Below are 11,968 nucleotides of genomic sequence, written 5' to 3'. Positions count from 1 at the left end.
ACTTGATCTGTCCGAAAACGATTATATGTTACAATATTATAATTCATAATTCACTAGAGTCACCTTGAAGGAAATTGCAGGGTATGTAACACATCTCCCACATCCATGGACGCTACGCCCCTGGTGTGGATTTACATTGGTCCCAATTTATTGTATTTTTATCTATTTTAATTATTGTTTTTTGTTTTAATTATAGCTTTCTCTCTCTCTTTGACGAGTTTTTATTTTCATAACTTGAAAATTAAGTCAGTTTCGTAATTTCATATGTTGTAAAAATTATTTTTTCCAAACTCTAATGTTTTAAAATATCACAAAACGGGTATATCTTTTTCAAATCAAGTAAAAAGTGAGTATGTTATAGCTGTATGTAAATGTAAGATCTGATAAAAATTAGGACCAATGACATCGTAAGTTTACCAGGAATTTGTATCTATGTGACCTTAGGAAAGGCTAGGGTACTAAGGAAAGGCTCTGATAAATCCAAAGACATTGCATATAAATCACTAGTTCGTCCAGTAATGGAATATGGTGCTGCATGTTGGGATCCTTACAGATTAGAACATATTAAGACACTGGAAAAGATTAAAAAAACGGGCTCTCAAGTGTTGTCGTAATAATTCACCATTAAAATGGGACACACTCACGGACCGGAGAACGCGAATTCGATTATGCGCACTGTTCAAAACATACAGAGGTGAGCCTGCCTGGAGAGAAATAAAAAATAGGTTGCAGCCGTCAAATTACTCTTCAAGGAGCGACCACTCATATAAATTGAGGGAAAGAAGACAGAGGACGGACACTGGAAAGTTTTCTTTTCTCAATCGTACTATCAGGGACTGGAATGCTTTACCTGCAGACTTACTAAAGGCTTTACCAACAACCAAAAATGTATTTAAAAATAGGCTTAAGGACTTTACTAATAGACGGTAGTAACTATTTAAAGGGTGTAATTGATATTTTGTTATTTGAAGTGTTCTATCAGTGAGGAAGTGTGTTGTGTCAGTGAAGTGTGTAGTTTCAGTGAAGTCTATTGCGTAAGTGAAGTGTGTTGGTGTCAGTGAAGTGACTGTGCAAAGTATTTGAACAGTGAAATGGTTAGAAGTGTTAGTGAAATCAGGTAGTGCAGTGAGTGAGATGACAGCGAAATAAGTGTCGTGCCGAAAGGTACTTGTGTAGGTTTGAACCTGTCACACTCGTGGGTCTTAGTTCGAACTTAGAGTTAAGATACAAATTAGATTTACTTTAAATGTTATTTTAAGTGACCATGCTTAATTTAATTTAGGATGCTCCTTGTTATTATTATTTTATTATTATTATTATTATTATTATTACTATTATTATTATCATTATTATTATTATCATTATTAATATTATTATTAATTATTAATTGTTTTTATTAGTTGTGTTTATTATTCATTGTCATTATTGAGTATAATTAGTTACCACTGCCACCGGGTATGTACCCATTTGCAGTGTGAATAAATACGTACATAAATACCCTGCCACTCTTAGCTTGTGAAGTGATACTAGGTATTTGCGAGGACCTATAGATGTGAGCTCTGTTTCTAAAACATCAGCAAGTGTAGCACTATTGCGGCCAGACGGCGGGCTGCCCCTCTGGGCTAGAACCACTAATTAGAGAGCAAGTATTCCAAACAGGGGGATTGAGAAACAAGTCTTTTTTCATCCAAAAACACAAAACCCATCAGTCTGGCCTTCCTTGTTATGTTAGGGAGATAAAAAGGACGAAAGAATGATCTCTCTCGAGCATTAACAGAAGCTTCCAGAAAAGCATGTGAATATTAGAGTAAGAGAATCGATACTAGTGTAGTGTTGGCGTTTCTGTAAACGTTGGGTTAACTGATGGTCATTTAGACATACGCCTGAAATTTGCAATTCCTAGAAATAAATTTATGTCTTTTCTAGTAAGTAATTTCAATTAACAAAGCAACTTAAGGCACCTGGGGGTATTAAGTCCCAGCATGTTATAAGACTCACTACCTAGTTACTTTCGGGGTATGTTGATGTAAATTTTTTATGTATATGTTATTATTATTTTCTTTCATACGCTGCTTCCTCAATCCTATGCACTCGGCCTTTCCATGTTATTCAGCTTTCTTTTAGGCGCTATGTTATAATAAGCTATATAGTCATATCTATACTAATAATAAATCTGTAGCCGAAATTTTTCTGGTAATTTTCGATTTTCCAAAAATAATTGGTCCTAACATATATAATTAACCACCCTGACACCGAAAATCGCTTTTTTGAAATTTTTGTTTGTATGTCTGTCTGTATGTTTGTTACCTTTTCACGCGATAATGGCTGAACCGATTTCGATGAAAATTGGAATATAAATTAAGTTCGTTGTAACTTAGATTATAGGCTATATGGCATTCAAAATACATTATTTAAAAGGGGGGTTATAAGGGGGCCTGAATTAAATAAATCGAAATATCTCGCTTATTATTGATTTTTGTGAAAAATGTTACATAACACAAATTTATTTAAAAATCATTTCCGATAAGTTTTATTCTTTGAAAAATTTTGATAGGACTGATATTTAATGAGATAAATGAATTTTAAAATTAAAATAACTGCCATCTAAGGCCGTGTAATGAAATAAACAAATGACTTCGTCTATAAGGGGCCTTGGTCAACAACAATCGAAAGCTATCAATCATAGCCTACAGAAAATGTTTCTGTGTTCGTATGAAGCAATATCGGAAGCTAAATTAACCGATTTGTATAATTAATTATTATTTCACCATTGGAAAGTGTAGTTTCTCTGTATGGACATAATGCTATAATGTTATTACAGAACTTCTGAGTGAATTGAGGACAGGTAAGATTAAAATACCTTCTATGCACAGAAAATTTGATAGGTTATTCTGTATATTCATTTCCTGTATTTCTTATAATAATGTTTATGAACATATTCATTTTTATCTCAGAGAATTAACGAACAACGAGAGTGTATTGATTTAGTATGCAGTAATAGTACGTTAGCTTAGCAATCCATTATTTTATAATTCAAATTTTAACTATGCTCAATTGAATCGTGTTAAAATACATAAAATACATATGCAACAAATGCAATGCAAAAAAATTGGGTAATGAGCCAAGCAGATTATGTTGCGCTGTTGTAAAAGTTGTTCCTCCTGAGATTCAAGAGCTCCCACAACAAATTAAAAACTTTCTAATTCGAGTACATCCGTTATCAACACACTTTTTCATAATATAATATAATATAAACATAATAATAAATCTGTAACCAAAATTTTTGTGTTAATTTTCGCTTTTCCAAAAATAATTGGTAATAACAATTAAGAAACATGTTAAAGGAATTGTCATTGCACCAAATGAGTGATCTCTGGATCAAAATGATCGCATTTTAATATTTTAAATACAATTTAAATTAAGTAACATATTAAACGATTTATCCTTCTATCAAACACGAATGTTCCCTGGATCAAATGTCCTATTTTAATTATGCAATTACTTTATATTTATTTCTAACGGGTGCAGCGGAGCGCACGGGTGCGGCTAGTAGCTTAATATTTATATTGAGATCTGCCTTCCTATATTCATTTCGCAGGTTGTCATTTTTTAACCAATCCCACCAGGTTGTCTTTTCGACATTTCTGGTCTTCTCTCCTGGCCGTGGCTTAGTTGTAACCCACTTCTGAGTTTGGGGCGCTTGGAAAGCGGAGTTACATTACCCCGATGATGTGATAGGATGATTATGATTATGTGGTGCCAGGAGAGGTCTTAAATCTAAACTTAACCATGGACGAACACAGGAATAACCGGGAATCGAACCGGGACCTAATGAACTATAGCCAGAAGCTCTGACCACTAGACCAGCCTCCTTTCATAATTGTATAATTCGGCCATTCCGGAAAATATGAAACCAAACAGTGTAATATTAAACATTCATAAAAATAATATATTATGATTATTCGTATAGAACTAACTGTGATTTTAATTGCTGGAAAAAATTATGTTATTTTTTTATTATTTGTCTTGCTAGCTAGTATTTAGAGTGACAGTGACGATTATTTGTAATATGATTGCTCCCGCAGATGAATATTGAGGAACTTTAATATAATTATGTTCATGTACTACAAATTTGTAATAGATCTTTAGTGAACATAGAAAGGGTGAAATACATCTATCAAAGTTATACACTTTTGCAAAAGAGAGCAACAGCTTTTAAGAACTATTTATTCTTGCATTCGACTGAAAGAAATTAGATTCTAGTTCTTGTATTAGCCGACTGGTGGAAACAAGTTATGTGTGATTATTTCTGCCTTCATTATAAAATTTTGCAAAATTTAAGTTGATATTTCATCGTTTTACTGTGTGTTATTAATAAAATATTAAATGCTCGTTATTGTGTAAACATTAAAACGTTTGGGGCTACCGTGAAACTTTCGCTAATGAGTATATGGGCACTCTATAAATAAATACGTGGAAACGCCCACAAGTTCACAGAAGTTCCTGAACTATGAAGTTTAAACTCTAAAGCACAATCTTTTTTGTAAGAAATGAAACAAACGAAAGACTGACAATTCCTAATGCAGAAAAAGTATTGGATGAACCATCAACTTCAGGATTTGTAAACATCCAGGGGACGCGGATGTGTTCTGTCTGCGAAGAGAATTGTTGTAGATATACAATGTGTGTGTCTCTTATGAATGTTGGGTGCACGATGAATGCGTAGGTATCACTGAGGAAAAAACTGAAGACTTTGTATGCCCAGGTTGTATTCAATACTTATATTCTTTTATGTGGGTCTTATTATATGTCACAGCAGAATATAAGGTCCAGTGACATGATGTTAATTTTCATTGCACAGCGATTATTTATTTGAAGTAAAATATTATATGATAACTATAAAAGTATGCTAATCCATTATTTAAGGGGAGAGGATGGTATTTTTTAAAACTTTTTTCCTATTTGGTGTAAAATATTAATTTTTTGTATGTAGAGAGCTCATAGCTGTGACAACTCAACCAACTAAAAATATTTGGAAAAAAATTATTTGGGGGCCCAAATTTGAAAAAAAAAATTATACCCAATACAGGATTGTACTAAAACCGATATATCTAAACCGTTTTTAAAGATAGATTCAAACAGTCTTTTGCAATGTATTTGCAAAAGCATGTTCTACAAACTGTCTGTAACAGAATTTTGATATTAGTCCCTACGTTTGTAAAATAAACAATTAAAATTTAATAACAATTTTCTGATTTCCTTTCTTGCAAACAAACGGACGTATTTTTAAAATGAAATCAATTAACAAAATTCTGTTACAGAGAAAAGTTTCCTAATAGTCGAAAGAATGTGTGTTATAAATTTCATGCATGTATCTTTAATAGTTCAGAAATTATATCCATTTTTGTCTGGCAATGTAGCAAAAAAAAAAAATTAAGTTACTGGAAACCGATAAAAGCGGGCGTGTTATTTAAAAATCCATAGCGCAGGAAGTTTAAAAATGACGTCTCAACATCCGATAAGGGCACAAATACCCACAAAATGTTAGGCAATGCATTCCAAACATATCAAAAGGTATTTTAAAGAAAAACATTTTTTTTAATTTAATTTACCGGAAACAACAATAAAAGTGGGTGACTGATTTAAAAATCCATAATGCAGGGAGTTTAAAAATGTGTGACTCAACATCCGATAAGGGCACAAATACCCACAAAATGTTATGCTATGCATTCCACACATATCACAGAATATTTTAAAGAACTTTTTTTTTTGTTTGAAAATTTACTCATTTTTCACCAAAACATACCATCCTCTCCCCTTAAAAATTGCTAAACGTCTTCATTTCAAAGAAATAACGTTTTATTCCTTAGGTGGGCCTTATTACCCCCGGTTACCTTGCATGTTTTATTACACCGATTTATTTACTGTCGCTTTTCAACTACAGCACTTATTTATGGATAATGATATGATAATTGTAATTGTAAATCTTTGTTTGACGCAAACTCAGGCAACGAACAATTTTTATAGATGGAAATGATAATGAAAGGAGAATAGTGGAGTATAACTACTGGAATGGCGAATAAAAAACGAGACAATCCCTAAAAACCAAGAACCATGGGTTTGTCCACCATAAATACAGCTCCTCAATCGCCCATTTTTGAACACGCGCTCTGCCAACTGAACCACCAAGACTGGAATTAACGAATCATATTCTATCTGTAGCAATTTCCTAACCGATGTTTGCACAGACACGCTTTTACTAAAACGTGTATTTTATGTTATTGTATTTCTGTCTTGAACAATCTGATCTTACAATTTCAGACAGTTCGTTGCCATAGTAACGGACTGAATGTGGAAATATCTAACCCACGTCTTAATTTATTCGCTGTACCAGCAACTGTTACTTGTCAAACAACTGTTAACAAGTATTCAGGATGTCCGACTTTCGTCCATATAAACTGAGGCAAAAACCAATATTGTACCAGCATTATTAGGAGTAATTTAGTTGCATCAGGGCAGACAGCCATTCCGAGCAAACTGGTAATTCCAATGGAAAAGTCTTTTTCAGAAATATGTGTTTATTATTAGTGGAAGACGAAGATAAGGATGTAAATTTAAATATTCTAATGTTTTATTTTCAAAATGAAAATATTTTACAAGTTTTATGGGCATCGAATCTAAGTGGTCTTGGCTGGGTAATAGGTACATTTTGTTTCTCTAGAGTTTGCAGCACTTACTCACAGAGAGATCAGCTGTTAGGGGAAAGTTGGGTAGTATCGGACAACGGGTAATATCGGACAGTGCGTTTCTTTCATCTACCACCAGATGATAATACCTGAATGACACGGTTACGTAAAATTCATGTTCTGGGAATAATAAGTTAAGTATAAAAATATCGCTGCAATCGAAAAGTATTGGGAATAAATTTGAACAAGGAAGAAAAAAAGATTCCTTCCCAGGCAGGATTCGAACCACGAAAGCCTTAGTTACCAGTCTATCGTGCTCTGGAGTGAACAAGGCTCTGAAATCAGCTACAAGGGTCGGTCCGGTTTTTTTTGCCACTACTGTACATAATCGAATATTGAATTTTTAACTCTCATTTTAGATTTCATTATGTTGTTTCTAATTTTGTTTCTTTTTGATATTAAAGCCGATCTTCTCCAATAATTTATCAATTATCAATGATCATTATCAAATATCAATCCATCAATGATCTTCATCAATATAATAATTATCATCACCAGCATCATTACCATTAATATAATAATTATCACAATCAATATGATCACTACTATTATCAATGCTACCATAATCATTATCACTATAATTATCATCAGTATAATCATCACCATCAATATTACCATCATTACCATCAACATCATAATTACTATTATCATCACCACCACTATCATCACTATAGTCGCGACGCTGTTATTTCCGGCGCGACTCCTCCTCTTTGCTTACGTCATAGAAAGTGAAGGCTCTATAAAGTCTAGGTAGATAGTATCGTCCGCCATTTTTGTTCCTTCGTTGCCGAGCTACCGGACGAGGGATCTATTTGCCACACCGTCAAACATTATCATGTCGTAGCTCCTATGTTAATAAATCAAACGCAATGTAATTCAGCAAATAATTGAGCGGCAAATAACGTCCTCTTGTGCTTTCTGCGAACGCCAACGAACGAACCAAAATGGCGGGCGATTATATTAAGTATTTATCGAGCCTTCTTTATCTTCATCAGCGAATCTCAAGACGCACATGTTTAAATGTAGCCGACCTGCAACGTGATTGGCTGCCGGAAATAAGGGCGACGGGACTATAGCATCAATATACCTATAATCAATGTCAAAATTAATATTATCATCACTATTATCATTATCATCACCATTAGTATCATCACCATCAATATAACCATCATCATTATCACCATCATCAGCGTTATCATTATTATCATCATCATATCATCTTTATCATATTATCATCATCACAACAATCACTAGCATCAATATAATCATCATCACCATCACCATTATCATCACCACCATCGTTATCATCATTCTGTTTTTGTTTGTACTTTTGTTGTAACTAACTACCAGTGCAACACATATTCTTCCGAAAATTGTCAATAGATCAACATTGCTGTTTCTTTTTTTTTGGTTAAGTCCCCAACTCAACATTTGGTGTCCCACAAATAACAATGGCTCGTTTTGACAAGGCAGGTGAATTCACTTACACGGACCCGGTCTGCTTGGTCACGAATGCCTGTATTCTGTAACTCGTTTGATCGACATTTCTTACATACTGAGAATCCCAATTATGTACTTCTAAATAAAAAACAACGAGATATCAAGGCTGTAATTACACGAACAATAAAATCCACACATCTAATTACTTTACATTTTAATGATGCATTTTTGGTTGCCATGGTTGCATAGTCCCATGGCAGATAGGGAAGAGAAACGACAGATAAAAGTGTGTAGCCTATATTATACTTAAAATACTTGCAAATGGCAAGGTGGCACGATATTTTATACGGGGACTTCTTTAATTATTGTGCACAAGCTGTGACACACTGTGCTGGGTTATATTGTATTGCAGTTCACAGTGGAGTTCATCAATCTATACTACTTTCAAATTTAAACAAAACTTGAATTCTCCCTTGGTGGCTCTGAGGTAGCGTACAAGCTTCCCATGCAAGAGATCCGTGGTTTGATTTCTGGCGTAGTCAATGGAAGAAATTTATCTTTCTTCTTAGGGACTGGTTGATTGTCCATTGTTTTAGTGCTGATTTAGAGACAATAAACTCCCTCCCCTAAATCGCAATGGTCTGTAAGATGATATAAGTGGTATTCAATATTTTTGCTAGCATACCCCCAAATAACATTTTTTTTTTTTTAACTTTGTACCCCTAAACTGCATAGCAATTACAAAATAGATAACACAAGGCTATGATTGTTGTTGTATGAAAAATAAATTATTATAATTATTACTGTTATTGCTAGGGACCGGTATTTTGTCCCAGAACGTACGGAGTTAAGGTTAGCTGTTCATAGACTATATTGACGTGACGTTATATTTGACGTGTATCACAGCATCTTGTTTGTGCTGAAGTTGATTTTCTATTCATGTTTCAAAATTAAACCTCATAGACTGTATAAAAACAGCAAAAACAAAATAATAATAATAATAATAATAATAATAATAATAATAATGGGTTACATCAGCTTCTTGTCTATGCGGATGACGTGAATATGTTAGGAGAAAATCCACGAACGATTAGGGAAAACACGGGAATTTTACTTGAAGCAAGTAAGGAAACAGGTTTGGAAGTAAATCCCGAAAATACAAAGTATATGATTATGTCTCGTGACCAGAATATTGTACGAAATGGAAATATAAAAATTGGAGATTTATCCTTCGAAGAGGTGGAAAAATTCAAATATCTTGGCGCAACAGTAACAAATATAAATGACACTCGGGAGGAAATTAAACGCAGAATAAATATGAGAAATGCCTGCTATTATTCGGTTGAGAAGATTTTGTCATCTAGTCTGCTGTCAAAAAATGTGAAAGTTAGAATTTATAAAACAGTTATATTACCGGTTGTTCTGTATGGTTGTCAAACTAGGACTCTCAATTTGAGAGAGGAACAGAGATTAACGGTGTTTGAGAATAAGATTCTTAGGAAAATATCTGGGGCTAAGAGGGATGAAGTTACAGGAGAATGGAGAAAGTTACACAACGCAGAACTGCACGCATTGTATTCTTCACCAGACATAATTAGGAACATTAAATCCAGACGTTTGAGATGGGCAGGGCATGTAGCACGTATGGGCGAAACCAGAAATGCATATAGAGTGTTACTTGGGAGACCGGAGGAAAATAGACCTTTGGGAAGACCGAAACGTAGATGGGAGGATAATATTAAAATGGATTTGAGGGAGGTGGGATATGATGATAGAGAGTGGATTAATCTTGCACAGGATAGGGACCGATGGCGGGCTTATGTGGGGGCGATAATGAATCTTCGAGTTCCTTAAAAGCCATTTGTATGTAAGTAATAATAATAATAATAATAATAATAATAATAATAATAATAATAATAGTAATAATAGCAAAATGTAGGTGTGTTTATTTACATAATTTGAAGAGTTAAACAATTACAATTTAGTGTTAATTATTTGTATCAAATAAATGGTGTTTCATAATGAAGGACAAAATTAATGTTTGAAAAATAAAAATTATATTCCACAAAAATTATATTTGAAGAAATATCTTATTCTGCAGACGAATAACAGCGTTACTGAGAATCGGCTTTTGAAAGCAGTCAATATGTAAAGCTCCTTTATACACTATTTACAAAATAAATAAGGTATAATATAATGAAATAAAAAAAAACTTTCATCACAATACACAATACTGTGCTTAATTAATAGGCCTACTGTAAATAATGTTTGATCAATGTAGACCTACATTCTTTGTCATAGTGTAAATATTTAAAATAGCGTATTCTAATGTACATAGTTTAAATCAATGGTATTCAAACTTTTTTGCTAGTGTGCCCCCAAAATATATTTTTTTAATTTACTTTCGTACCTCCTAAACTGCATTACAATTATACAGGGTGTTAAAAAAAGTAGCCAATATTTTAGGAGGTGCTAGTATGCATTAAAACAAGAAAATAATATCTAATAAACATGGATCCTGCAACATATACTTTCTGAGATCTGAACACTTGTTCATAGGAGGTGCTCAATGTGACGTCCATTCATGGCAATACATTCCTCTGCCCCTCGGCGTAAGGAATCACGCACTCTTTGAAATTTGTTTTAATACGTTAATAAGAAAGTCCTGATAACGATTCCCAGTTAATCTCTGTGGTAGTACGTATGGTCCTATTAATCTATCACCAAGAACGCCTGCCCGTAAGTTGACTAAGAATCGGTGCTGATACCTTGTTTCTTCAACTGCATGGGGATTTTCATCAGTCCACACATGCTGATTACGAAAATTCACAACACCATCTCTGCTGAACCCCGCTCATATCCGCAACCAGACTTTTGTTTTCAGTATTCCTTGCGACGTATCGTTATTCCATGCCAAAGATGTCAACTACGGTATGATTATCTGGTAGTCTGCTGTATTGTAGGGCAGAGAAATGCATTGCCATGAATGGACGTCACATTGAGCACCTTCTATGAACAAGTGTTCATATCTCAGAAGGTATGTGTTGTACGACCCATGTTTATTAGACATTATTTTCTTGTTTTGATGCATACTATCGCCTCCTAAAATATTGGATTAGTACATTATGCAACGAGCCTATACTGATAGTAATTAAGACGCAAGTATGTTTGTTTATGAAACGAGCGCAAGCGAGTTTCATAATTTTCATACGAGCATCTTAATTACCATTATAGGAAAGTTTCATACGAATTTTTATGCTCGACCATATTTCTAACTTGAAATTATTCAGAAGTATCATTTTATTATGTATCTGACTCAAGATCGGAAGTGACCTCGTGTATAACTCGTGTGAGATGTGCGCAGACGCGAAAGTATTGATTTTTTCCGAGGAACAATAATGGCATTGACCTTGATGTAGAGAATAACATGAACTAATTTTGGTATAATTTGGAAATTGATTTAGAATTGAAAAACGAGATGACAAATTGAATTTATTTGAATATTATTTACAATTAACGCTAATTATTATAGTAATAGAACATAACCTTCTGCGACAGTATTGGATTTCCAGCCTCCGTGACGTTTCCCTCGTTATCTTTGGATTGCATATCCGAGAATAATCGAAAACCTGAACTTTAATGAATAGGTGTACTTTAATGACATGCATTAAAGTACTGCTACCAGAAGTATAATTACTACATTTCGGCATGGTCGAGCATAAAATTTTTTAAAACCCTGTATAAGAAATAACAAAAAGGCATGATTTATGTTGTGTTATTTT

This window comes from Periplaneta americana, chromosome 14, assembly GCF_040183065.1.
Source record: "Periplaneta americana isolate PAMFEO1 chromosome 14, P.americana_PAMFEO1_priV1, whole genome shotgun sequence".
Taxonomy (NCBI): domain Eukaryota; kingdom Metazoa; phylum Arthropoda; class Insecta; order Blattodea; family Blattidae; genus Periplaneta; species Periplaneta americana.
Note: the sequence above shows the minus strand (reverse complement) of the source record.